At 43.0% G+C, this 15,393-nt stretch overlaps 1 protein-coding gene across 1 annotated transcript in view; it reads right to left on the bottom strand.

Annotated features, from left to right (window-relative positions):
• Positions 1 to 5,067, bottom strand: part of GAL3ST1 (galactose-3-O-sulfotransferase 1) — a 41,619-nt gene extending 36,552 nt beyond the window's left edge. Inside the window, exon 1 of the mRNA XM_018555500.1 lies at positions 5,037 to 5,067. The gene's annotated coding sequence lies outside the window, so the exon portion shown is untranslated. The remainder of the gene's footprint in view (positions 1 to 5,036) is intronic.
• Positions 5,068 to 15,393: the final 10,326 nt, after the last annotated feature.

Genomic DNA, 15,393 nt, shown 5'->3' with positions numbered 1-15,393 from the left:
ATTGACGCGAGCGGCTCGGGTGCGTTCCACTGTGGAACGCACCAGGAAGTAAGAGGTCGTAGTCACGCCCCTTCAATAGGACGCCGGCCGATGTGGTCCAGCGTGGAACTCGGAAGAGACCGTTTGCCGATTTTCCCGCACTTCCGGGCTATTTAAATCCTTCCTCAATGGTAGCAGGGCGTTCCACTATTGAGGATCGAACGCCCAGCTTCTACCCACAGTGAGGCTGCTCCCTGGAACCAGAACCCTTTCTACACTGCCTGACCCTCTCCACAGAGACCCCCTGAAGGAGACCTGGATTTGCCTAAGGACTATCAGTATAACCTCTCTTCTGAGAAACCGCAAGTACCCTGCCTCTGTGGTTGCAGGACTTCTCACGCTATACAAATTCATGATTTGTTTTGCTCAATGACTTTATACTGAGACATTGCCGATCTGAAGTTTATACTGAGACATTTCTAAATCTGAAGTATATACTGAGAGATTGCTGTTCTGAAGGTATACGATGATATTGCTGATCTGAAGTTGATACTAGTTCACAAATAACGTTGCCTGTGATCCTGTTGTATGAACTACCGTTCCCATCACACACTTACCTTAATTGAGATCCTATATAATTTTATCAACTCAGCAGTTGCTTATGAAGTAATAACACTGCTAAAGACACTTTGTTTTCACACGGCGTATGATGCAAGAGCCTCTAACTCACCGTTAGTCTGAGTGACGTCAGAGGTTCAAGCCTGAATAGCTGTCAATCCCTCTACTTGTGGGTCACACCACCTAGCTCCGCAGTTGAGATCCTACCCTTAACCTGTGCTTGCACTGGGTGTTACAGGGGGTTTAGGGGGGAGGCCATTGGGGGGAGGACAGAGCCTGAAGATCTCCAGTGAGGAGAGAGGTAGCGCGGTGGAGGAGAGAGGACGGACCTGCAGTGTTATTACAAGTGATCTTGGCCACATCGCCAAGATCAAATCGTTAAAGAACGAGCGTCTTCCCCACTCTACATTTAGCCCTGCTTGCCCAAAGCAAGGCTAAATGTAGAAAACAACTACCGGCCCGGGCAAGTGCATATCCCGGGCGTCAGGAGATTCTACACCCCTGCCGCCCCTCTGCTCCCTGCTGCCTTCGGCGCTGCTCACACCTGCACACCCAAATAATTGTTTACATTTCTGCTATAAGTCTATTGATTTGGAAATAACTATGTTGTTGCTTAAGACTACAAATTGTACCGATCTCTTCCCCGTTCTATGGGACCCAGAGTGACACGTATTGCATCCCTTCTGTTCCCTGAGCTGTCATTGCCCGGCTCCTGAAGCTGAGCAATAAGCTATTGAAGTGCGAGCATGTGCGCATTCATATAAACTCACGTTGGGAATGCCTACGTAAAAACCGTCGATCGCGCTACACATGTTGGGTATAGCCGCACATGTCAGAGATTCTAGGGCCAATCTTTACATGTAGCTCTAAACTGATGACCTGTGGGGGATCTTAAAGCGTAGTCTATGGACTTTTGGGGTACTGAATTTTATCGCCGTTTCACAGACAAGCACAATTTTTAACCTGGCCATGTTGGGTATCTATTTACTCATTCTACCCTTATCTTTTATATTTTACCCCCAAAAAAATGAGCATGATTTTGTGTTTGGGGCACTAAATTTAACTTAAGTGCATTTTGCACTTAATTTTTGGGTTTAATAAAGAGTTGCACTAATTACACAGTTACATAGTATTTGGGGTTGAATAAAGACATGCGTCCATCAAGTCCAACCCATATAGGTCCACGCATCATCTCATTCTTAGGGATACTGGTATCCCTGGATATTACGGTCCCTCAAGAAATTGTCCAAACGTTTCTTGAACAAATCTACACTCTTGGCTGAAATTACTGCCGATGGCACTTTAGGTGGTGGCCTCTAGTCTTTGTAATGGAGTTAATCTCAAACAGTTTGTTGCCAATGTTGCTGTCACCATTGAACATCTTGTACATGAAAATCATATCCCCCCTTAATCTCCTTAATTCCAGCGTAAACATGTTTACGGAAGCCTTGTCTCATAGCTCTGGTCCTCCATTCCCCTAATTAGTTTTGTTGCCCTCTGCTGGACTCTCTCCAGTTCAAGGACTAATATCGTGCAGCAAAAAAATTTGCAACTGCCGCCATTTAATGTTACAGCGTGTTGGTTTTCAGAAAATATATAATGTTTGGAGGTTTGAAGTAATTTTCAGGCCTGAATGTGGATTATAACGTGTGCAGAAAATGAAAAAAAGGCCTTGGCAGTGAAAGGGGTTAAAGAACTAAGAAAATGAAAGAAGTGTCAATAGTAACAGTTAAAAAAATTGAAATAAAAAGAATGAGCAAAAACATTATAGCTAAGGGTGGAAAAGGAAGAAGCAGTTCATTGGGGCATATTAGGGTTAGTTAAAGGGTAATAAAAGGTAAAAAAGGAACAAATTGTATTTACTTTGTTATATACTGGTAGGGTTGCTTTAACTGGCATCATATACAGAGTAAAGGTCACCCCTTTAATCTGCACATTAATGAAGGGTACTTTGTTTATATTTTTTGGGAGGAGTAAGACACAGGGGGGTGAGGGGGAGTTCATAACAACTGGAGCAGACAAAATATGGCAACCAATCGGCTTCAGTGAGTTCAGTTAAGCATTGAAAATAAAACAGAGAAGCTGATTGGTTGCCGTGGGCAACTGCTCCAGATTCTGTCTCCTCCAGTTTTTAGGAATTCCTCCCAGTGTGGGTAAGCGTGGAGATGCTGAGGCATGCCATTGGAAGAGTTACATGAGAACTATGAGGCGAGTGATTTTCACTCATCCCCATAGTTTGAGCGGACTTGTGACAATGAAACTGTCACACGTCGGCTCAATAGATCGGAAAGTGAGAGAACACATACCGTCGCTCGCTCGCTTCTCGATCCTGTCCCTGCAGAGAGCCATGGCTGTCACTCACGGCTCCCTGTAGGGATTCCCCCCTCCCCGCTCCAATCCTCCAGCGCTGACTGGAGGAACGGACGGGGAGGGGGCGGGCGGGCACAGCTGGCTCTGGATAGGCAGAGCCGGCGGTCAATCACGCAGCTGGGTGGATCTCGACCGTAATGTTGGGATCTGTCCCGGCGGCCTCAATATACCGCAAGCTGTAGCTCGCGATATACTGACCTTTTGTTTACGGGAGAACGCTAGTATATGTCCTCCCGTGACCCTTAAGAGAACTATGGGGAAAAACACTTACCTCATAGTTCTCTTTTAAGTCTTTATAGCCGTCTACTTAGAAATGTGCTTAAAGCAAAAGTAAAGTAGAATTTAAAAATGAAAAAAATGCCCAAGTGGAGCTTTTAGCCATAATGTGCTAGTATGTACAGTATATTAACACATAATATCAGACTTACCTGCCTACCTGCCAAAGCGATCCCCTCCAGAGTTGCGTTTCTCCCTCTCTGGCCGTTCCATCTTCTCCCCAGTCCACTTCTGGATTTGGAGTCTTCGTCCGCTTGATTGGCCAGGCCTGATAAAGTAACGCCCAGGCAATGCGCACGGGAGTTACTTCATCTTTGCAGAAATGCTGTATTACACCCATTAGCTATTATGACAAAAGAGACTTTCACAGTCTCTTCTTTTTTACCTTACTTTTGGTTTACAGTCTTGCTTAATCTGGCAAATGCCTGTAAACCTTATAACAAAAACCCTAAACTTAAAGTATATGTAAAGCCATTTTTGATTGAATAGGTTAAAACCTATATCGGTTTATTTTTTGAAGTGTTTGTCCCCCTAGGAAGACTCCCTTTATCATCCTGTACTAGAGACTCAACAGGAAGCGTGAGCAAACTCCCCCTTTAGACAGATCTGACCGAAACAGGTTTCCTATTGTAATATTTACCTGCACTTGCTTTGGATATGCTCTATCCCAAACTAAAAACAAAGTTTCGCCTTTACATAAAATACCTAAAGCCTAAACTTTTGCATTTCCTTCTCTCTTTTGTCTTGCAGAACAGGAGAGCTCCTTCATGCAAGCAGAAGGGTCCTCTCAGGATGCAGTGGAGAAATGACATCAGAAAGATGCAACATGGTGGGCATAAACGTCAGCGCTGGATCCCTGATCCTGGCATGGGACATAGACAAGTATTATAAAGTCTTCAGAAGGTATTGTTTCATTTAAAACTGGTGAATGGATCGGGAGGGAGGGGTGCTGTTATGACGACAAAAGTGCTTTAAAACTCCCTTTCAGTCCCAGTGTCAATGATCACCAGAACATATTGAGAGAACAAAACTCCCCAGCAGGGACACAAGCAAATATAAAACCCCATAAAAGTATAAAAGCCTCAAAAAAGAATTCTGCGACACGGTTCACTGTCCAAGAACAATATACTCCTATTTTGTACAATCAGTTGATTCTATTATATTTCTGTGTGCAGGTAAAACCCTAAATAGGGTTTGCTGACACTTTTAGTCCCACTGCTTACTAATGAAGTTACTAAACCACCATTGACTGTCTTAATGGATGTTGAAACAAAATATAAATTCACCAAAGTCTAACACCCTTTCTCTGTTACATGAAAATATCACAGCAAAATGTTCCGTTACTGTCAAATGTTTTCTCTAGATTTTGCTTCCCTTTATCTTTGCTTAATACAAAATGATACATCTGTGTAAGTAGATGACACAATAGTGATACTTATCCTGTATAGTACTGATTTGACCTTCTATTTCTCATAGGTTGTCTGTATTTTATATTTTCTAATCTGCCAATTAAATCACATTTGTCTTTTATTATTTGTTGTCAGATCTGCTGAATCTGTAAGTAAAAACACACCAGTATAAGGATCCTTATTGTTAAAAAAAAGTGACAATTGCTTTTTGCTGAGTCCTGTGACATTTAAAAATGAGTCACATGGCTGAAAATAAAAATCCTTAAACTTGTGTTAATGCTTTGTGAATCGGGTAACGCTTTTAACGTTCTGATAGATTATTAGAAGTGCCATAACAACAGCTATCCCTATACACCTGTCTTTATATGTACAAATATCACTTACTTCTCTCCCCGTGATCTCTCGTACTGGATGTAAGTTCTTCCCAGTATCAGATGTCCGCCTTTCCCATGCTTGTAGGAGTCAACGTACAGGATAAGGGAATCATTTTGTGCTACTATCTAAACAATTGTGTAGGTCTGCCTAGAGCTGAGACCTAAATTCACTACACTGTCTCGCTGTGCCACTCCTCTCGCACTCTATCTGCTGGCCCTCCTCTCTTAGCACATTGCCTGCCAACTTCTCTCTCTTGCTCCAGCATTTACTTTTCAATGTTTATGTTTACATTTCTGTAGAAGAAAATCAAAAGTCATTTTAATGCTGCCCGCAAAATAGAGTAAAATACTTTCTTCCTAAGTGAAGAATGACTTAGAAATGACACAGTCAATGCCTCCATTGCCCTGCCCAGCCCTCCTCTCTCACAACTCTCTCTCCACCCCTCTCTCTCTCTCTCTCTCTCACACACACACACACACACACACACACACACACACACACACACAGCACAGAGAGTCCATTCAGCTTCTACAGAGAACAAGGCTTTTCTTATCAGCTAGCAGAACAAATAGCAGTCTCACAAGCATGACTCTGGGGGTCTCGCTGTCACAGAGGAGGGAGGCCTGTGACTTACAGGTGGGTGTTGCTAATAGGGCCTGTCACTGCTGGAAGAGGGACATTATGAAGGAAAATCAATGGGAAGGGGTAGATAGCACACAGCTGTAATAAAAAGCAGCTGATACAAGTGTAGATCATATTATATAGTGGTCATGGTCACTAAAATGTCACGAGTATCGTAAACAACACAGCAATAATTGAAAAGATGTCACTGCTGATCACTATACTGATACTGCATATACCTTTCCTCCTTGCTCACCTGCCTTATGATAGAACTACTTCATCATGCCCATGCCCATGGGTTTGCATTTTTTTTTCTTTTGTAGTGTTAAGTTTTATAGCTCAAATCATAGCAACAGCCGTAATGCAAAGCAGTGACGTTTAACAGTACTAAAGCTTCAGATGCAAACAGGGAGCACAGCCTGGTACTAGTCTTTTATCCAGGGATTGCTTTCTTCTTCCTTTCCACCCCAGTCTCTTTGGTCTGTGACATGTTTGTGATGCAGGGAAGCTGTTCCCAAACACGGCCACTGCAGACTCTGCTGTTTCTGACATACAAAAATCCTGATTGAAAAATGTAGTACTATCAAGTTTCTTCTAGCCGTCAATCAGATTCACAGTTGCTTGGAACTTAGATTGAAGTAAAGAGAAAGAGAGGACGTTACATAGGGCAGGTTTTAGAAAGTACACTCCTAATGACATTGCAAAATATGCTCTGGATTCTGACTTCACTGGATTACAAAGAAATCAGATTTAGATATGAGATTAAGAGGTCTTTCTGAGTTTAGCAGGGTTGCAGTTTTCTGGATAGAATTGGTAGCTCACTGCTTTTTCATATAGTTGCCCCAAATGGGTCTTCAACACTTCTGAATTTTGTTGTCTGGAAACAAGCCCAAGTATGACAAGAAAAGCTCATTTGTTGACCTTTGGGGTATTTCTGTTCTTTATCACACAAAGACATTTCCCAACTAGTTGTAACATCTCTGTACCTGCAGGGCTGTTCCCTCATTCTTCTCTATTGAACAAAAGCACTGCATGTATACCACTGTCAGCATTGAGTAAGTATCCTGACGGATACAAATACTGGAATGAGGTGTTCACAGAGGAGTGAATGTTTCCTCTCCCTTCATTTTTAGGGTGTGCCAGACAAAACGTGGGTAAACATTATTGTGTCATCAATTTATTAGCAAAGCTACGTAACCCAAATTTGTTATCAACTTGGCCTCAGCCTCTAGCAGTCTATTGTGACAATTGCAAGTTATAACAGCCAAACATAAATAGGGAAAGCCACATAGACGTTTAAACATACACCACATCCTACTTTCAAAGATACTTTAATATTTATTTAATCAATATTAAAACAACAAAATCAGATATCACTATAGAGAAATATAACAACAAGAAAGAGTTATATTACACAAAAACAATGTGTAAACTAGAACCTAGAAGTTTGAATTCATGATACAGTACATACTTGGTAAAAATAGGGAGTAGGAGAACAGTACTTAGTAAAAATATGAAGCAGTAGTATTAGCATACCTGGTGTACCAAAGTGGAGGAAACAACTTGTACTCCTGCTCAGGGGCGTAACTAGAAATCACAGAGCCCCATAGCAAAATGTTGTATGGGGCCCTGTGATTTCTAGTTACACCCCTTGCAGAACCCACACAGCCCACCTGAGGGTGACCCTGCAGAGCCCACCATAGAATCTATATGGTGGGCTCTGCAGGGTCTCAGATGGGCTGGTCACACTCCTTACCTGTCCGCCTCTTCCTTCTCCAAAGTCGCTGATGGGCCCCGCCTCCTCCGTCACCGGGCCCGCCTCCTCCTCTGCTGCCGACCCCCCCGGGCCCCGCCTCCTCCTCCACTGCCTGGTCCAGCCTCCTCCATCGCCGTCTCTGGCTCTCACTGACTCAGCAGCAGCAGCTGTGGAGAGGAACGCACCGCTGCACAGATCACTGTCAGTGATCTGAACAGCGGCGCGTTACTCTTCACAGCCGCCAGTGACAGCCAGCAGCATGAGATGCCATAGAGACCCAGGCAGCACGCATGGCATCAGGGATGTCCTGACCGGGCCCCCCTGAGCCCCATAGCGGCCGCCTGGGTCATGTATTGTATGTATGTATTATGAATTCAAACTTGTAGTTATGCACACTAAAGTCTGATGAAGCAGTTTAAAGTCTGTGAAACGCGTTACTTGTATACAGCACTACACCAAACCCTCCTGGTCTTCATATGTTGAATACCCATACCTTCATCAGCTGGAGGAACCCCCTCGGATGCTGGATTTGTATATTTTGTAAGACAACTTGGTAGTAGTGCCCTGTGCATAAACTTATTTCTATGGATCTAAATGAAGCAAGAAAATGTTATTAGAAGTTTGAATTCATTATATATACTTAGTAAAAATATGAAGCAGGAGTACAAGTTGTTTCCTCCACTTTGGTACACCAGGTATGCTAAGTACTGTACATTATACAGTACACATACTCTCTACATTATACATACACCGTTAAAACGGAAAATTCTATACTTACCTATCGGTAATTTTCCTTTCCTGACGCCAATACATGGCAGCATTCAATGGGTATGGCTCCGCCCCCATTGTATGCTGCCATGTATTGGTGTCAGGAAAGGACTACTCAGACAAGAAGGGTGGTACATTACACACAAGGGGTGGGAATACAGAAAAACATGGTGCAATAAACAAAATGACCACAAGATGGCAGTATATTAAACCAGCTATACTAGTGCAAATGAACAATGGCTTAAGGAAAATCAACTATATAAATTCTCAATTCACATTAATATAAATATCAACTGTGGCTATGCATTGTGTCATATTTTCATACAACTGTAACAGCACAACCACCCTTTGCCTTCAAAACAGCATTATTTCTTCTAGGTACACTTGCACACAGTTTAAAGGAACTCGTCAGGTAGGTTGTTCCAAACATCTTGGAGAAGTAACCACAGATCCTCTGTGGGTCTCGGCTGCCTCAAATCCTTCTGTCTCTACATGTAATCCCAGACAGACTCAATGATGTTGAGATCAGGGCTCTGTGGGGGCCAAACCATCACCTCCAGGACTCCTTGTTGTTCTTTATGCTGAAGACAGTTCTTATTGACATTGGCTGTATGTTTGGGGTCGTTGTCCTGCTGTAGAATACATTTGGGGCCAATCACTCACCTCCCGGATGGTATGGCATGATAGATACGTATCTGCTTGTATTTTTCAGCATTGAGGAAACCATTGATCCTGACCAAATCTCCACCTCCATTGGCAGAAATGGATGGTGTAGTAAGGTCTGCACCAGACCTTACTAGTCAACCACTAGATCACCAGGGAATGAGGTGCCTCCTCCATGCAAAGATCGGAACGAGGGGGGGAGAATTATTTTGTGTGCTGGGGGGGATTGGAACGGGGGAGTGTATTGTAATATATTTCCGGTCGGGAGGGATTGGAACCGGGGGGTGGTTTGTTCTTTATGCTGAAGACAGTTCTTATTGACATTGGCTGTATGTTTGGGGTCGTTGTCCTGCTGTAGAATACATTTGGGGCCAATCACTCACCTCCCGGATGGTATGGCATGATAGATACGTATCTGCTTGTATTTTTCAGCATTGAGGAAACCATTGATCCTGACCAAATCTCCACCTCCATTGGCAGAAATGGATGGTGTAGTAAGGTCTGCACCAGACCTTACTAGTCAACCACTAGATCACCAGGGAATGAGGTGCCTCCTCCATGCAAAGATCGGAACGAGGGGGGGAGAATTATTTTGTGTTTTGGGGGGGATTGGAACGGGGGAGTGTATTGTAATATATTTCCGGTCGGGAGGGATTGGAACCGGGGGGTTGTATTATTTTGTGTGCGTGGGAGCTTTGACCTGGGGGAGTGCACTATTTTATGTGTGCAGGGGGGAGTGTATTTTATACCTGTGTCACTAATTTACGTTTTCCTGCACAGGAATCCCTAATCTGGCATTTGCATACAGCAATTGTCACCCATTCAAGTTCATGATCAGGTAGCAGCCGCTGCATGTAAACGCCTGCAATCATATGTGAAAGGATTAAATGCAGTTACAAAAACAATCACTCTCCCTGGATACACAAACGTGTATCCAGGGATAGTGATGGATTCCTAACTGCATGTAATCCTTTCACATATGATTACATGCGTTATGCAGGTGTTTACATGCAGGGGCTGTCACCTGATCATTAACTTGAATGGGTGACAGTTGCCACTTGTAACATGCGCATGCTCAATACAAATTTTGTCAAGGGGCCACCACGGGACTAAAGAATTTGTCCAGTGGCCCCCGAGTAAATTAAGTTTGAGACCCCTGGTGTATACAGTTGACTATATAATGTGAAGTGGACAAATAACATTCTGATTGGGTGGAACCTGAAGTTCCACCCAATCCAAGATCAAATGTACTTCCGTTGCCACTGACACACTGCCGGAGCCTCAGTGGTGATTGATGTATGTCATTGCCATAGCATTGTCTGACTGAACCTGAGTGGAACACCCAGACAGAAGATGGGTCCAGTGAAACATCAGACAAATCGCTGTCAAGTCAGGGAGATAAATGGATTCCTCTAGAGACTAAGAGCCCTGCACAGGTAGATGATCCAAGAGGCAGTCCCATCCCACAAGACTGGCATCTGTCATGACAATTTTCCAAATTATGGGAAGAAAAGACTTTTCCATTGTCAAGGTAGGGGATGTCAACCACCACAACAGAGACATCTTGGTTGGGGCACTCAATCTAATCATCATGTCTAACAATGGAGGAGACTTGTCCCACCCTATAAGAATGTTCCTATGTAAAGCCCTGAAAAGGAACTGAGCAAAAGGTTTTACACTTTCAATCTCGGCATTCTTATGCAGGTTCTCAGAGAGGAATGACGACAGGATCGAAGCGACTGAACTTGATCCCGCAACTTCAATAATTTGTTCTGAGGAAGGAACACTTTTGCTTGAAAGGTATCCAACAGAAGACCCAAATACTCCAAGTGATGTGACGGAAGTAAAGTTTATCCACACTAACAGCCATGCTGATGGAACAATATTCCTATCTTCATTTTACTGAACCTTAACAAAACACTGACATGCATGTTATTGTTATACACACATCTTGGCCATGACATTTCAATTATGAGGTCATACCAGTTGGTCAATAAAATCAGAAGTTACTTCTTAAAAATGCATTCAAGGACCTAAACTTTTAACAAATATATATCTTATTTGTGTATCACTCGGCTGTAGATCCTCAAATCTCTGAATTGGTGCTGACACTGTCCTTGCTTCTGGGGGGTGGCTGCTTTTGTTGCCCATGGTCCCGGTGTGTGTTGTAAAGTAGTCATCGCTCCAAGCTCGCTCCTGTGATGGACTACAATCTCACATTTAGTTTACTTATTTGTATTGAGATTGTAGTCCATCATGGGAGTGAGCTTGGAGTGGTGACTACTTTACAACACACACAGTGGAACAAATGTAGCCACTCTCCAGAAGGAAGGACAGTTTCAGCACCAATTCAGAGATGATTTGAGGATCTACAGCTGAGTGATCCAGAAATAAGATACATTTTTGTTAATCATTAGGGTATTTGAATGCATTTGTAAGATTTAAAAGTAGAACTATGAGTTGGGTGAAAATCACTCAACCTCATAGTTCGAGCCAACGTGTGACAATGAAACTGTCACACATCGGCTCAATAGATCGGGAAGTTGACACATACTGTCACTCGCTCAGTTCTCGATCATCTCCCTGCAGAGAGCCGTAACTGTCAGTCACCGCTCCCTGCACGGATTCTCTAGATAGGCAGAGCCCGCTGTCACTCAAGCATGTGGGTGGATCTCGACAGTAATGTCAGGATCCGTCCCGGCTGCGGCGGTCTCAGTATACCGTGAGCTGTAGCTCGCGATATACTGAGCTTTGGGTCACTTCTCTTTTAACTCGTTCGTTTAGTGTCACTAAGTCCATTAGATTTACATGTTTTTGTTTTTTACCCAGCTATTGCAAATGTCAGTCTTGAAGGATTTTTTTTTGTGGTTGATGCTATAAGTGGTTTCCTGCATAAAGAACTATACTCTGGAGAAATATTCAGCTTGGTCATAATGTGTATGTCATTATTTAGCCTATTGTCACTCTGTATGGCATACATTGCAGGAAGCCAGTCCTGGAGTCCATATTAACATCTGCAGAGGAAAAACACACATTTCTAAAACCATCAGCATGACATGGTTTTAGACACTAGGTCAAATATTATAATTTCTAGATACTAGGACTAACACAAATAATGTGGTCTTCAGTCTGCTACCAGAGTACAATCCCAAACCATACAAGAAAATTGGAAAGGCTGAGTTGCAGTAAAATGGAGCATGGTCAGATCCAGAAGCATCTTTTTTTTGACATACCAGTAAAATGCATTACTTGGAACAGTAACAGTACAGGCAACAGGCAGATTCAGAGATGACTGAGTAATATGCAGTTATCATTAGCTGATGCTGGCCAGAGTTGCAAGGACCAACATGTAACCCCTCCAGCCCTCAAGAATCCAGTTTTTAGCAAACAATCAAGAACTCAGAGTGTCTAGTACTGCACTCCAAGAAACTAAATAATTAAAAATCCTTTTTTCTTAACCTTACAGGACAGGATACTAGCATATTGATAGATGGCTGGGACATTCAAAAGCATTAGGAAAGAAGGGTGGGCAACACAGCAAACAACCATCAACGGGCACACAAAACAGAACAAAAGGTGAAACGCAACTTAGTTGACAGCAGCCTGTAGCACCTTATGGCCGAAACTAGCATCCGTAGAGGCCCAAACAGCCAACTGGTAGGACTTAGCAAAGGTGTGACCATGTGGCAGCTGTACAAATTTGCAAAGCAGATGCTTGATTCTGAAAATGGGCAGAACCTTAGCTTCAGCTGAATAGGCATGCAGAACGATCTGTCTAATCCACCGAGATATGGTGAAATGAGATGCAGGGAGCCCAGTGAGGTCCTTTAGGAAGGACAAAGACAATCAGATTATCTGAATGATACTGTAGCTGAGATATAAACTCAGACAGCCTGAAGGACATCCAAATAATGGAGGGCAACCTCTTTGTTAAAAGGTAAAACAAATACACCGCCTTATTCAAAATGGTATCCCTAGGCTTGAGAACAACCTTATCCTGGTGAACAAGGAGTGGTTCCTTGCTTGTTACTGCTGTCGGCTCCAAAACTCTGTTAGCAAAAGTGATAGTTGCGAGGAAAACCACCTTGTGCATAAGACCCATCAGAGATATATCCCCGATAGGTTTAAAGGGAGCTCGCTGGAGATGAAAATGCCATGTTGCGATCCTACAGTGTCACCACAGTGCATCTAGGGGGAGCCACAGGAGCAACCCCCTGCACAAAGGAATGAGTGGAAAAAAAAATGCCCAACGCTGATATTTGTCCCTTGAGAATACTCAGGACCAGATGCTGATTCAACCATGATTGGGTAAAGGCCAAAATCCATCCCAGGACACCCTCTACCAGTTAAGTTCAGGGATTTGTAAAGCATGAAATGGCAGCATCGACCTCCAGCACTGCCTATTTTGTGAGGAATGTTTCCTCCAGGGGATATTGCTGTGCTAGTCATTCTGGAGTAGTGAATACTTTCTCAGGATGCTGACACTTCACACAGAACAACTGCTTTACCAGGGAAAGTCAGAAAGGTCTTAGTAGGCTTCTTTTTCTTAAGGGAACACATACTGGTGACCTTAGGCATCTGCTCAAATGGGTCTATGGCTAGACACTTTCTCAGTAAGCAATGAAATGTCACACAGTGTTCTCCTGTGAGGAGACGTCAGAATCTGAGGTACACACCTCAACTTCCTCCTCATCCTTTTATCGAGGGGGGTCTGGGTACCATCCCCAAAGCTGTAGCTGTTGGGCACTTATCCGAAAGCTGCAAAGTTGCCACAGTGGCAAGATGCAGCCAGAGAAACTTGAAGAACCGCAAGAAACAAGGTAAGCAAAAGTACATACCTCTACCCGAGTAGAGAGGAGACAGCCATCATGTAAGGACACTAGCAAAAAAGCTAAGATTTTTGGAAGCAGGAAGGGTTTATTATACACTGAGTGGCCAGTCTATTATGACCACCTGACGTTTGTAGGCTAATTAGCTATAATTTCATGCTGAAGTTGCTAGAGGGCCAGACCATTATAAATAGGGAAGCAGGTTGTTTACCACGACAGTAGAAGTGATTTTTTTCTGAAGATATGGGTAAACAACGCAATTTAACAGCCTTTGAACGTGGGATGATTGTTGGCGCTCGGAGCCATGGAGCGAGTATCAGCAAAACAGCAGAATTCATTAAATGTTCAAGAGCAACTGTTGTTAAAGTGTTTAAAGACTGGACTGTCAGCCAAAAATCTGGGTCTGAACGTGCGAATTGTGGCCGTCAGCGACTAGTCAATGTTAGGGCAGAACGGAGAGTGGCAAGACTGGTACAAGACAACAGAAGGGCACCAGTGCAGTGTCTGATTCCTCGCATCACCTTTCAACATCTCGTGGCCCAACGAAGTACTGATGGGGTGGTCATAATAATCTGGCCACTCAGTGTATATACCTACATATTATCCAGTCGTCTCTGAACTCTACTGCAGGATTAGGAAAAACTTATTTTTGTTTTGTTTGGGCCAACTGGCTCTTTTGCTAGCTAATTTCTAAGATTTAATCCAGCCTTGCTACATCAACCATATACTGTATAATTTTCTTAATCTACAAATACACACACAATAAATAGATTTATAAACAATGTTGATGTTTATTAAAATGAGACCTTTTATTACAGAGGTGGGAAAACAGTCAGCTATCCCCTGATAAGTAAAGAAAATGTTTTTTTTTTTTATGAAAGACTTTAAATGCTGCCATAATCTTGCCTAGCTGAGACATAAAGAAAATATATGAAGACTCATAATGCCATAACATGTTGATACTCGAGTGCATTGACCAAGGGAAGACAATCTACTAGCCTGTCCTTCCCATTGGGCATGAGTCTATAAAACTGCTTATACTCGGCCTATCTTTTGTTTTTACAATATACATTGTTTACAGAGCTATAAATATGAATCTATATCTTCTTCTTTTGTACTTGCTCAATTTAAAGTGTATATAAATCCAAAACACTTCATTTTGGATAGTGTAAAGATGAGTTTCAAACCTTGTCAAGTGTTTTCTGTCTGTGTCCCCATTGGGTAGATATGCCTCTCTATTTGTCATGATGACCACTGTATCTGGGTCTGAAAATTAGGGAGTATTCAAACTTTTGCAGTTGTCACCAGGGCCACTTATCCTGGTGACAACCATCTATAAAAAGGGACCTTCTCAAGGCTATTAGAAAACAAAAAGTCATGTTGGTGCTATACATACACTTATAACCGAAATGCTCTAAATGTGTTACTTGACCCGGTACTGACTATGGCTAGTTTTAAATTCATCTACATATAAATGTCACTGAAACGCATGTGCCTACCATACATATTAGCAAAGGTTATATGTGCTTTCAATGACCTGGCCACTTAAGCGTCTTTCTACTGTACAAACCGCAGGTCTGTACCAAGCCTGAAGAGGAGAGAGCACTGCAAGTACCTGCCTGTCAAAGGAGAAACCATAGTGACTGGACAGGGAAATCCAAGCCAATCAATTTTGCCTTTGAGCTGGCCTTGTTAGGGAGAGGCAACCGGGTTCAGCGAGGTGCCTAGA

This window comes from Nanorana parkeri, unplaced genomic scaffold (genome assembly GCF_000935625.1).
Source record: "Nanorana parkeri isolate BGI_ZX_2015 unplaced genomic scaffold, ASM93562v1 scaffold199, whole genome shotgun sequence".
In the NCBI taxonomy this organism is placed as follows: Eukaryota; Metazoa; Chordata; class Amphibia; order Anura; family Dicroglossidae; genus Nanorana; species Nanorana parkeri.
This window is presented reverse-complemented; position numbering and strand designations above follow the sequence as displayed.